Source organism: Hylobates moloch, unplaced genomic scaffold (genome assembly GCF_009828535.3).
Source record: "Hylobates moloch isolate HMO894 unplaced genomic scaffold, HMol_V3 SCAFFOLD_18, whole genome shotgun sequence".
Classification (NCBI taxonomy): Eukaryota; Metazoa; Chordata; class Mammalia; order Primates; family Hylobatidae; genus Hylobates; species Hylobates moloch.
In genome coordinates this window covers 64,643,564-64,656,161 of record NW_026652293.1, presented here as the reverse complement: position 1 = coordinate 64,656,161, position 12,598 = coordinate 64,643,564, and the positions used below count along the sequence as shown (strand labels likewise).

The window sequence follows — 12,598 nt, the reverse complement described above, 5'->3', positions numbered from 1 at the left end:
ACGGTTGAATATTGTTTAATTCACTGGTTTGCTCAAATTCCCTTGATGGTGCTTGTGCATGAACAATGCTTACCTGCAGTGAGGCATCCTCTTTTCTCTAGCTTTGTTCTTCCTCATTTTATCCTTTTAAAACTTATTTTTAATTGCAAGATAAGTCAGGGCTATTGCAGAAAAATCAGCAAAACTCAGCACAAAGAAGAAGAAGAAAAAATTCTCTTCTTTTCCCTGCCACCTGGCAATAATCAGTATAAACATTTTGGTAAGTCCACTTCTATACCTTTTGTGATGTATAATTGGAGGAAGAAAAAAATATATATCCCCTTAGCAAGTGCCATTGTCAATTTACAGGGATGAATGGGGGACTATATCCCACTGGGAGTTTATCTGGCTCTGGGCCATTTCTGTTTGGCCAGATCTACCTACTGCCCAAAGTTGACCACTGAAAGTCGACGGCTGTGTTGTTGAAAAAGGCACAATGTTAAAGGCTGTTTCCTGTGGATCAGGGGAGCTTGGGCTGAGCCTGAAAGCAGGAGGCTGAACAAGGCAGAACTGCCATTCTCCCTCATGAGCGTTATCTCCATTACAGGCAAGGGAACTTCTGGAAATTATGTTGCATTGAAGAAAATATTTTTTTAATTACTGTGGATTTAAATTGTGAACTCTGTGATGCAAGCCGGCATGTTTTATCTAGTAGATGTCCATTGGAGGGTCACAGAGAGAATCAAGTTGCATAGGTACACCTCAGTGCAGGTGAGAGAGCTCACAGGGTTGGAGGGGGAGGTGGTCAGTGCTGAACTTGAAGTGACAAAGCCCAGCTACTTTAGTGAAGATCCCACCACCCCTATTTACCTCCAATGATGGTATCTTCACTGAATTGTTTAGAATTGGAAACTAGAGTGGATTACTGAGCTAGGCAGTAGAAGAAAGTAGGGTCCTAATCCTATGAGGTGGCAGGATTTTTCCAAAAGAAAAATATAATTTTTATTACTTAAGATAGAGGAAAGTGGATCTCTTTCCAAGAAAAAAAAGAAAAAGAGGGCAGATTTCAATACAGGAGGCAAGACTGTGAAAGCGCCCCCATACAAATTTTAACTTCTTGTTTTTCTTCTCTCTTGGACTCCAAGAATAATCATATTTAGCACCCAGGATAACTTAGAGCTACAATCATTCCCTTTCATTTTTTTTTAACCCTACAGTCACTCAGGTACAGAGTCACAGGACTTAATGAAGGAGCAGTAAATGAAAATGTGTCCTCCCACATCACCCCTTTGCCGAGGCCAGGGCAGGGTGGCAGTGTGTGCAGAGTTGGTCTCTACTCCCAGAGTTCCAGTGATCTCAGATCTTTCTATCCAAGAATACAGTATGACTTTCCATCTGTTTAATTTGGTCCTCATGTCTTCTAGGAGTGTTTCCAAGTTTTCCTTATATAGTTATTAGACATTTCTTGTTAAAGTCATATCTAAGTATTTTATACATTTTTTTGTTATTGTAGATGAGGTTTTTGTTTTCATTATATCTTCTAATTGGTTATTATTTCTGTGTATAAAGACTATTAGATTTCTATACGTTAAATTGTTGGCTAATACTTCAAATACAATATGAAATAGTAGTGACTTTATTGCTCCTGACCTTAGCAGGAATGTCTCCAGTGTCTCTCCATCAAATAAGATGCTAGTCTGGGGGCTAACATGGACAGATATTCAGATACTTTAATATTTTTTTATTTAAGAAATATCTGACTTCTATTTTTTTCAGAGTTTTGAATCATAAATGGGTGTCAATTTTGTCAAATATTTTTTCAGCATCTACAGCTACTTCATATAGTTTTTTTCCCTCTCAGATCTAATAATATGTTGAATTACATTAATGAATTTACTGATATTTAACCAGCCTTGCATTTCTGGAATAAGTTCCACTTGGTCATAATATATTATTCTGTATTATTGAAACTAGTCCATGGTCATAATTTTTCGGGAAGCAAACAGTAAGAAGTGTTTTACTATGTAAATTTATCAATCACACTAAAATAAATGAAAAGAAAAAGGAATTAAATGATATGCAATATATTTTTCTCCTTTTATATGCTTGTCCTTTATAATTTTCTAAAGATTACCTCTATGGCTCTTGGATAATTTCAGCTAGCCCCTTGAGCAATCTTATATATAAATGACTGGGTTTTGGAGATTTGAGCACATTTAATTAATCTGAGCAATCTCTAACTATATTCTTCCCTCACTCAGTATGTGTGGTTTGCAGAATGTTGCTTTTGACATTAATTAGGTTGCTGATATCCAAGGGGGGTCTTTGAAAACTCCTGTATTTTCAGTCCCAAAAGTCTCTTTCTTTTTCAGTTAAGAGGAGTCTTTCCTTTTAATCTTGTCCTGAGTCTAATGCATGAACTGACATATTTCTATTTTTTTGTCTTTTGGGAAACACCTTTTACTTTTCAATTTTGCTGTTATTGTACTTGTTCCTCGGCTAGTTTGTTTCCTTCATTTCCTGTTATTTTTTGATACATTACTGCAATCAATTATTTTCTGTTTCCAATATTTACTTCCCACTTTTCTTTCTCTTTTTCTTTACTTTTTTTGTTTTTTGTTTTTTTTTACAGAATCTCACTCTGTCGCCCAGGCTGGAGTGCAGTGGGGTGATCTCAGCTCATTCCAACCTCCGCCTCCCAGGCTCAGTTGATTCTTGTGCCCTTAGCCTCTCAAGTAGCTGAGACTGCAGGTATGTGCCACCACACCCAGCTAATTTTTTTGTGGGGTTTTTTGTTTGTTTGTTTGTTTGTTTTGTATTTTTAGCAGAGACAGGATTTCACCGTGTTGGCCAGTCTGGTATCAAACTCCTGACCTCAAGTGATCCACCCGCCTTGGCCTCCCAAAGTGCTGGGATTAAAGACGTGAGCCACTGTGCCTGGCCACTTCCCACTTTTCTATACTGCCCACTGTTACAGGACTTGTGTACCTCCAATGAGGAGTGCCCATCCTATTCCATTGATGTTGGCCTTGAGATGTACTTTGACCAGTGGAATGCAAGCAGAGATGCTATATGTCATGTCTAAGCAGAAGCGTTGAGCTGTTGCAAGTTTCATAATTCATACAGCCCCAAAATGGTTCTAACAGCTTGGGAAGCCTTTTGTTTTTCCCTAATGATACCACTGTAATGCAAAACATTTTTGGAGCTCCTCTTTTGGAGTTCATTTCAGAACCATTTTTGAAAACCTTTAATAGCTTCATATCTATTTTTTGAAGGCATATGTATTCATTGAAAACAACCTAAAGTCAATCACAGCCAAGTACATTTTAATGGGAGCATAAGCTTGGACTAGGGAAGCTCTGTATTCAAAGCATGGCTGTACTATTTAATTTCTGTGGCAATTTATTCAGGGTAATCACCTAAAAATGGGAGCAATAACAGTGATAAATATTTTTGGCCACCAGCTTTCATTTCTAATCTCTTCTAATATCTTTCCCATATCACAGGAAAGAACATTTCCCAGGTTACCTTGTCTCCAGGCTTCTTGGAAATGGAATGAGATGCTCTGATGTGAAATTTGGACAGGGAGACTGAATCCATGTTAGCTTGCTGGTGGTGTACAGTAGTGCAGAGATGTGTGGAGCCCAGGCATTACGAGGCTGCACCGTGACCTCAAGGCACTCCCCTTAAACCCACTCACCTTTGTGCTGTAGGTTGATTATGACCATTGGTGAAGGCTTCTTATAATTTCCTAACATGAGCAGTAGCAGCAATTTCCTGGTTCCTCAGGCCACATGGTGAACCTGAAAGTTATTGGTGGCCTTTCTTAACGTTTTGTTCTCTAGCCCTTCTCAATTGGAAATTCCTTACATTAAATCACAATCTGTTTAGAACACTTAGCAAGGTTTCCATTTTTCTGACTGATTACTTTTGTCATAGGATTGCTGTCATAAGACTGTCACAGAATTAAATAAAGTAATACATTTAAAATGTTTAAGACAGGGTCTGAAAATATTCCATAGCTATTATTACTATTAGGAAGGTGATCAAAATGAACAATACACCCTGCAGTCAAAAAAGGAGGTGACCATTTAGATGAGATTGATACTCACAGGTGGTATGAAAATTGGATCTGAAGACAATTTCAGAAGAGGAATTAGGCTTCCTAAAATAAGGCTGCCATCATCTGAAAACTCTAAAAAGAAAGATAGTTATTTAAGTGGATGTTTTGATATATTGGTTCTTAAATAATATATTAATTTTTATTTATTTTTGGAGTATTTTGCTCAGGTTTCCCATCTATGCGAGGGAATGTGAAGGTTGTGAACCAGAGGAAGAGAAGCACCTCCTACCTCCTCCTCCTCCTCTGTCTCCTCCTTTTCCTCCTCCTCCTCCAGAAACCCCAGACACAAGGAAGAACTGAATTGACCAACACCTTCTTGTATTTCCATGAATTTTTCCTTAGGTCCAACAACACCAGACAAAAATCCAACATCACTGACATCTTAGGAAGGGACTTACCTTATTCACATTCCAGGTGGGTCTTCAGGCTTCCTAGACAATAAGGATAGATATATGAGAAATCAGATTGCAGCAAAAGTACTGGGAGTCTAGGTTGAAGATTGGAAGTGCTTAAAGGGAGAGAAAATAATGTAGAAAGAAGGAGGATCCTAAATATAAATGTTCAGGAAGTTGCAGCCTTGTCAAAGACGGACTTTGTTGCCAAGTACCAATTAAACAATTCACAAATTAACAGTGTGATGCTCATCAGCTCAGACTGCTTCAAGGACTGCCTATGAGAATTCTATCATGTTAAACACAAGCTACTTCTGTTGATGTCTTCTTTCTGTGTCTATCTAAATAGTGAATAATAATACAAGGAGAAAAAGATTAGTTTGAGCATTAGCTAAAAGGTGCTCTATTTTAATCACAAGACACCAAGAAAAGGGAAGAAATATGTTTCTATTTCCTGTTAACATTACTTGGTTTGATATCTGGACTGAAGGAATCCAACATATCCTACTTCTGCGTAGTGATCCATAAGTTTAAGTCTTCTCACCCGTAGAAGGGAGTAGTAACTACCTTGGAGGGCTGTTGTTAGGATTAAGTTGATTTGTGCAAATTATTTGAAAGCTTACTGACCCTTGATCAAAACTCCTCCCAAAAGTGGTTAACTCTTGCTGCTTCCCATGACTTCCTCTCCTGTCCTGTGTCCACACAGTCAGGCTTCAGTCCCACATGCACTGGAGCTGCTGGCAAGAACCCATTGCGGCGTCTCTTCCCATTTTTGGGTTCAGTGACGTCATGTTGTTAGCTTGAAACCAGCTCTTTGGGAATATTTATTTCATGGAAATTGGCAAATGCTATAAATCAGGATTTTGGTTTTGTGTTTTGGAGAGCCAGATTACCAGCACACTAACCCCTGCTTTGTCCCACTTTCCCACTGATTCTGCTCCTACCAAAGTCATTGATGACCTATGTTTGGCTAAGGTCAGTAGTCAGTACATTATCTCCTCTTATTCAAGCTCCCTGAAGCATCTAACCTGGTCAACCACTGCACTTTCTTTGAATGTTTTCTTCTCTAGAACTCTACAAACCCACTTGGTTTTCCTCTTACCTTGTCAGTTGTGCCTTTTCAAGGTCATTTGTTGGATTTACCTCCCCTACAGACTTCTAAATGTTAGAGTGGCCATAGCTGCGTTCATTGGCTTTCTCTCTCTGTTAAATACTCTTCTATCCTTATTTGGTCTTACAAAGTCCTGTGACTTTAAATATAATCTATAAAACTCCCCAGATCTATTTATTTATTTATTTATTTTTGAGACAGGTTCTTGCTCTGTCACTCAGCCTGGAGTACAGTGGCACAATCACAACTCACTGTGGTCTCGAACTTCTGGGCTCCAGTGATCCTCCCACTTCAGCTTCCCAAGTAGCTGGGACTACAGGCATGCATCACCGTGCCCAGGTATTTCTTTTTTTTTCCTTTTCTTTTCTATTATTTTTTTTTTTTTTTAGAGACAGAATCTAGCTATGTTGCTCAGTCTGGTCTCAAATTTCTGGCTGCAAGCAATTCTTTCATTTTGACCTCCAAAAGTGCTGGGGTTATAGGCATGAGCCACCACGCCCAGCCGCAATTCAATTTAAACTCATACTGCCTACTCAGCATCTCTGCTTGCATGTCTAATCAACGTCTCACACTCAACATGGCCAAACTACAGATACTCCCCCTCACTCCCACCTGCCCCCCGCAACCTCTGCACAAGTATCTTCTCTTTGCTAAAACCTTCTCTGTCTCAGCCAATAGTTTTGCCATTTGCCCACTTCCTCAGGCCAAACACCTAGGGCTCATACTTGACTGTTTTCCCACACACTCTTAACAAATGAGCGTAATTTATATGGGTAAAGACCAAGATTCAAGGCTAACAGCACAGCTATGAACAAAGGTCCATGTGAAAACAGATGGAAAGTTAGGAATGCAGAGTCATCCCGAGCAATTGAAAGGAGGTATTCGGCCTGGTGCGGTGACTCACGCCTGTAATCCCAGCACTTTGGAAGGCTGAGGCAGGTGGATAACGAGGTCAGGAGATCAAGGCCATCCTGGCTAACATGGTGAAACCCAGTCTCTACTAAAAATACAAAAAAATTAGCTGGGTGTGGTGGCATGCACCTGTAGTCCCAGCTACTCAGGAGGCTGAGGCAGGAGAATCACTTGAACCAGGGAGGCAGAGGTTGCAGTGAGCCGAGATGGGGCCACTGCACTCCAGCCTAGGCGACAGAGTGAGACACTGTTTCAAAAAACAAACAAACAAAAACAGAAAGGAGGTATTCAAGATGAATCTGAAAGTATAGTTTGATGACAGATAATAATTGTTCTCTAATAAAACAATTATTCTTTAGGCAATAGAAAAATCACTGGAGGTTTTTGAGCCTGATCTGATCATTGGTTTAGAAAGATAACTTTGACCATGAATTTAGATGAACAGAAATTTAGAGACAGGAAAACCATTTAGAAACTTACTGTGATTGCTCAAGTAAGAGAAGATAAGAATCTGAACTACAGAGTAGACAGAATGAGAGATAAAAACTTCAACTGCTAAAAGCACTAGGACTTGACTGATTGAATATGAGATGAGGAAGAAGAAACAAAAGGTAATCGAGAGGGTTCCAATTAGTATCTCCTGGAAAACGGAAATGCTGAGAACCGAGGTAAGGAACAGATGAATGGGTAGGCAGATTGTGAGGAAAAAGAACAAAAATGAGGTTGGTTTTAGACATAATGTGTTTGAGATGTCTATGAGGCAGTGAGATGGAACAGGGACTCCTCTTAGGGGCCTGCTGGGCATGCCCCACCAAGCTTGGAAGTAAAGGAAAATCTTGAGTTCCTTCATGGGAAATGCAAGGCACCTTATCCTTGAGAAGTAAGCGAGCAACCTGAGAAATAAGAAGGTAGTAGTAGCTTAAAACAATTGCCAAGAAAGTTAGTCACAAAATATTTGGTTCCCTACAGAAACTAAAGATAGCATCTTAACATGTCCTCGAGTTGTTTTTCAGAAACCTGGATCCCCACCACATGAAGGATGCGGCCTGCTGGCACAGAGACTTCAGATGAGGGAAACTGGGTTCTTCCTGAGGGGCCTGGAGGAGGTTACACCCAGGAGCCAGACCTAACGCGTCTTCCTACTGACCCCAGATTTTTAAACAAAGCTTTTCTTCCTTAACCAATTACAATTCATAAAATCATTAAATCCACCTATAGCCTGTGGATCCCCACTCTAAGGTATCCTTGCTTTTTAGGTCAAACCAATGTATACCCTCCATATATTGATTTACAACTTTGCCCGCAATCTCTGCCTCCCTGTTCTTAAAAATCCTTATTCATGGCCTGGTGCGGTGGCTCACGTCTGTAATCCCAGCACTTTGGGAGGCCAAGGCAGGTGGATCATGAGGTCAGGAGTTCGAGACCAGCCTGGCCAACATGGTGAAACCCCATCTCTGCTAAAAATACAAAAATTAGCCAGGTGTGGTGGTGGGTGCCTGTAATCCCAGCTAGTTGGGAGGCTGAGGCAGGAGAATCACTTGAACCTGGGAAGTGGAGGTTGCAGTGAGCCGAGATGGCGCCACTGAACTCCAGCCTGGGAAACAAGAGCAAAACTCTGTCAAAAAACAAACAAACAAACAAACAAACAACTCTTATTCATAAGCCGTCTGGGAGTTGGAGTCTTAAGCATGAGCTGTCTGATTCTCCTCACCTGATGTTCTGCAATAAATGCCTCATGTTGTCTCCCTGCAAATCCCAATGTCAGTGTTTGACTTTGCTGCCCCAGGTTGTTCAGTTCAGTAACAGTGGTGATGGAAATGTCCAGCAGAATCAAAGCTCAGAAAAGAGGGCATAACTGGAGAATGATTAGAGGGTACTGAACCATACACAACTTTGAATTTTGGGTTCAATCCAGTACCTAACATGTGGTGAGTGTCCAATCAATATTGTCAATGAATATTATATCTTTGGGAATAATCACTATGGAGATGTTGTAAAACTTGTTAAAGCAGATTAAATTGCCCATGAGAGAAGAGATCTAGGACAGAGACTTGGAGTATCCATCTTTTAAGCACAAGAAAGAGTAATCACGCAGAAAGATGGATGTAGGATAAGACTATTGGGAATGGAGTGTCACAGAACCCAAGAGAGAAAGGAGGTTCAACAAGGAAGAGATTAGTTTCCACACTGCACATTTCTACTAAAATGTAGAATGGAATGAGGGCAGATAAAATGCTGTTGGATTTGGCAGATCATGTGTGAAAAGAATTTTAATGAAGTGGTGGGAACAGAAACCATACCATGGAGGCTATGGAGTGACTATGTGATACAAGAGCCCAATGGTGCAGTCATGCCTGAGAGTACTGGGTCCTTGTGAAATATCACAGATGTCTCCATAGTCAAGTTTCATAGTTCTGTGGTAGTGGTATAGACAATAATGAATCTTTCAGCCCTTCTGTCCATGCATATAACCCTCTTGTCATGGGCATGTGGAAAATGCCCATCATGACAGTTCTGTCCAGCTTTCTGTCATGTTTCAAAACCAAACCATACGTTTTACCCCAATAACTTTGTGTGGCTGACATGGGGGCATGACGTGTCTGCCTCAGGCAATGTCTGGGGAAGAAAGCTTTCATTCTGACTGCCTTTGTTAATGTTTTTCCTGATTTGGAAAGTCTTTCAGTAATTCAAGAAAATCCTTTCCTTCCTCTACAGGAGAGAGGGATCTCATTATGATTGAGAAAAAATATCAAGGAAGAGTAAGTCATATTTTCTTGATAGCAAAACAAAATGAAAAATAGGGTGTAGGCAGGTTGAGAGCGATTATAGCAATCTTCTTAGTGGCTAAGAAGATTTCCCATGACCATCATGAATGAATAATGGTTCTACAAGGAAGAGATTTAACAAGAGAGGGAAAGGGGGAGTAGGGAGAGGGTGGGGCTGGGGAGAGCACCTAAATGATTTAATGTTGGTCCCTACCCTCCCCCACTGAATCAGTTTTTAATTCCCCATGTGGCTGCTCGAATTAATCTCCCCCAGTGATACTTGCTTGAGATCAATCTTTCCCTTGCCAGGGCCATTTTTCACATGTATCTCTTAACTTGGGGGTTTCTGGACCACAGAGTCAGTAAATTTGACCCCAAGCCTGTCTGAGAGAAGGCTATTAATTCTTAGGGCAGATTTTTTTTCCTCCCAAACCTAAAATTTGGGCTGAGATTTTACTAAGGTTGAAACCTTACGGAAGGAAGGGGTGCCCTGCCTGCCTTTGGAACTTTGTACTGGATACCTGGCATAGGGCTGACTCTGAGGACAAGGACCAGGCCTAAGACCCTGACACTGCCTTGCCCCAGAGCCTCCTGCCTGCTAGTGGGACATAAGGAGTGCATTGGAACACTTAAACAAGTTCACCGTGACTTTGCAGACTAGCTGAGAATCTCCCTCGCAGCTCCCTCATTATCAGGAAGGACTCAGATCTTCCTAGGCACAAAATATCCAGATGCCTTTACTCAGGTCAAATCTTAAGGCAAGCATCTCCCTGGTAATTGCCAGCTACTCAAGCCAGGAAGAGATGCCTTTCTACGCTTGTCCTTAAAAGTCAAAACCCTGCCTAGCAAGACAACCCTTTAACGCATGCCTTCTGCATTTCTCAACTTCCCTCATGGGAAACTAATAAATCAGAGATGGTTTTCTGTGCATTGTGTGGTACACGCCATTACATAAAGACCTTGTTAATTTTTTTTTTTTTTCTCACGGGTTGCAACATGTCATTTGCCTCCCTCTGGCCTCATTGTTATTTTCTCATTCTCTCCTCCCATATTTTGTAAGAGTGCATTGATTTATTGCCATTTTCATTTTTTAAAACATCTTCCTCCTACCTCAACAAGCATTTTTCCCAAAGCAATTATTATCAACTTCCTTCCAGTTCTCCTTGTGTTCCTCTGTCGAGTGTTCTTATTCATTCTATTTATGAAAAAAGGAATTCTCTGGGCCAGCACAAAGCATCTGCTGCTTCCATCCAGGCAACGAAAGACGGTGGCATGGGGTTTTTATTTACTGAAGGCTGGGACGAACGCAGAGCTAAGTGTGCATTCCTGGTGCTCCTGGCTTTGTAGTTGTTACAGATGTTGTTGTCCTGCTAGGAGCAGAAGCCCTTCACAGAATGCAGAAATCAATGCCTGTGCCTCAGCCTTGCTCTTAAGGGTTAGTAAATGAAGAGGGTGTTTTAGAAGCACTATGAACTCACCCTGAAGTTCTCAAGTAATCAGGAACTGCCACTCTCCCCTTCTCTTCTACAAAGGAAATGCAAATACATGAGGTAAGAAAAAGACATCTAAATAATAAAAGCCCCAAGTGGAAAATATTGATAAAAATTAGGGAAAAGTCATTAAAGTTAGGTAGAGGCAAAAGAGAATGGCAAATCAAGGGGATTCATATTGAAATGCACCTTTGGGGAATTCACGAGGGACTGGAATCTGCTTTGCCACATTGCTTAGGGGCAGAGGACGTGAAACAGGCAGGGGTCAGGCAGTGGAAGGAGGACTGTGGCTAAGGCCATCCCAAGCAAGCTCTGGCTGGTGTGCAATTCCCCAAACTGGGGAGGTTGCTGTAGACAAACCCTTGAGTGTTTTTGAGTATTTACCCTCAGCTTTGCTGAGCTGAGCAGATTAAATAGAAGTTACCCAAAGCACTTTGCATCTCAAGCATTCAAGTTCTCCCACTCTTTGGGACCATCGTGAAGATTGGGGAAGGTGGATCTACAGAACCAGAAATTGAAAATACTCCTTTTTATATTAAGAAATCTACCTGAATTACCAGGTACCTCTTGAGAGTCACTTTTTTAGGTTGAGTACAGTGTTCTCGCTTGACTGGGTTGCATCCCGCTTCAGACTGGTTCTGTTTACTCCGTATAGCAGAAATTTTTAAAAATTTTTGAAGTATGTATGTATATGTTGCTTTTTTAAAAAAAAAAAATTTCACATGTATTGACTCTTTAGAGTTTTTCCACAACCCTGAAAGGGAGGCTTCATTTTGCAGCATCAACAAGGTAATGATCAGCTTAAAATCATACAAATGCTAAGTAGAAGACAACTTCAGTCCAGACCTCTAGTCTTTAAATCCAGGATCCTTCCATGACTCTACACTTTTTATCTGTAGACAAAATAGGAGGAGCACAGACCAACAAGAGCAGTATCGAAGGAGATCAATAAGATATAGCTGTAGGATTGACATTGCTCATCGTAAATGTTAAGAATTGTCCAACAGTGACTCACCTGATGTGGTTATTGTGGCTATATTCATGATGAGCAGGAACGCCACGAAATCAATTAAACCAGTCAATATCTGGTTGAGAATTCTCCCTGCAAAGGAATGGGCCCTTGCTGGGGTGGTCATTGTCTTCAATTCTGTTCCTAATGCTAATTTCGTCTCAACTATACCACTCTTCTTATCTTTTAGTAGTTTCACTCCTAGGAATCTCTTCACAGGACATAATTTAAAGGAAAGGAAAAGCTACACACGTGACGTTATCATAGCAGCATTACCTGTAACAACAAAATATCAGAAGGATTTAATGTCCAATAATGTGGGAATAGCTAAGTTATGGTAGATCAATTTGATAGAATATTATGCAGCAATAAAACAATGATTATAATGATTATATAGCAAAATGGAAAATACCATAATATTAAACACAAAAGAAGAATAAAAATGTGCTGGCTACAGTTTGTTGAAAATATAGTTTTGTACAAACAAGGGCTGGAAAAGTGAGAATAGTGGGCTATGCATGAATCTTTAAAAATGATTATTTTATGTTTTCTTATCACAAAAATCAAATAAGAAATAATTTTTAAAAACCTGTTGCTCAACATTAATTAAACTGCTGTGTGTGTGTCTGTTTGTGTGTAGTTTAATCATTTATTGCATGGATTTAAAACCAAGAGTCCCTGGAGTCGACACTCAAAATTTTCATTGCTTGATGGATAATTTTCACTAAGCCTTTAACCTCTGTAGCTTGAATTCATTCATCTATAGGAAGGGCAATTCTTACAGTAGGAGTTCAATGTTTCTTGAGTAAATAAATAA

The 12,598-nt window shown here is 40.2% G+C and overlaps 1 long non-coding RNA gene across 1 annotated transcript; it reads right to left on the bottom strand.

Annotated features, from left to right (window-relative positions):
• Positions 1–4,090: 4,090 nt before the first annotated feature.
• LOC116457579 (uncharacterized) lies at positions 4,091–11,885 on the bottom strand. The gene is made up of 4 exons (XR_004245047.2): positions 11,788–11,885; positions 10,761–10,806; positions 4,501–4,533; positions 4,091–4,174 (listed from the first exon to the last, which is right to left on the bottom strand). It is a non-coding gene; the product is annotated as an uncharacterized LOC116457579 (long non-coding RNA).
• Positions 11,886–12,598: the final 713 nt, after the last annotated feature.